Below are 1,050 nucleotides of genomic sequence, written 5' to 3'. Positions count from 1 at the left end.
ATGTATGGATTGTGATCAGAGTTGTACGAGCCCCAATAAAATGATTTGTAAAAAAGAAGAAGACCAAGTCCTCACAATGGACCAATAGGTAACATCCTGACAACTGGATAAAAGGTTGTCGTTGTCAAGGACTTTGTCTTGCTTGGCTCCACAATCAATGCACACGGAAGCAGCAGTCAAGGGATCAAAGGACATGTTGCATTAGGTAAATCTGCTGCACAAACCCTCTTTAGAGTGTTGAAAGGCAAGGCTGTTACTTTGAGGACTAAGGTGAGCCTGACCTGGACCATGATGTTTTCAACTGCCTCATATGCATGTGAAAGTTGGACATAAAGTAAAGGAAACTGAAGAAGAATCATTCATGTGAATTGTGGTGCTGGAGAAGAATATTAAAGTACCATGGACTGCTACAAGACAAACCAATCTGCCTTGGAAGAAGTGTGGCCAGAGAGCTCCTCAGAGGAAATGATGGTGAGACTTTGTCTCACGTACTTTGTGCATGTTGTCATGAGAGACCTGTCCCTGGAGAAGGACGTCATGCTTTGTAAGGCAGGGAGGCAGAGAACAAGAGGAGGCCCCTCAAAGAGATGGAGTGACGCCGTGGCTGTAAGAGTGGGATCAAGCATAGGAACAATTGTGAGGATGGCCCAGGACTGAGCAGTGTTTCGTTCTGCTGTGCTCAAAGTTATTACGTGTTGGAACCAACTAGGTGGCACCTGATAAGAACAGTTGTTTTCCCCTGGTGATAGTTTATCCTGCCTATTTTCTCTAGACAGACAGGATGCATAGTAGTTTAAGGAGTGCTTGGGGTGTAGTGGTTACAGATCCTGCTTGGTAAAGTAGTTGCTGTTCCCGTCACGGACTTTGGACATGTTGTCTGGAGAGACCAGTCCCTGGAGAAGGACCTCTTGCTTGGTCAAGTGGCTGGGCAGTGAAGAAGAAGGCCCTCAATGAAGTGGATGGACACCGTGGCTGCACCGATGGGCTCAGACGTAAGAACAACGGTGCGGGTGGCGCAGGACTGGGCAGGGTCTGGTTCTGCTGTGCACC

The sequence above is a fragment of the Echinops telfairi genome, unplaced genomic scaffold (assembly GCF_000313985.2).
Source record: "Echinops telfairi isolate 266 unplaced genomic scaffold, ASM31398v2 ScPeMD7_7412;HRSCAF=8450, whole genome shotgun sequence".
Taxonomy (NCBI): domain Eukaryota; kingdom Metazoa; phylum Chordata; class Mammalia; order Afrosoricida; family Tenrecidae; genus Echinops; species Echinops telfairi.
This window is presented reverse-complemented; position numbering follows the sequence as displayed.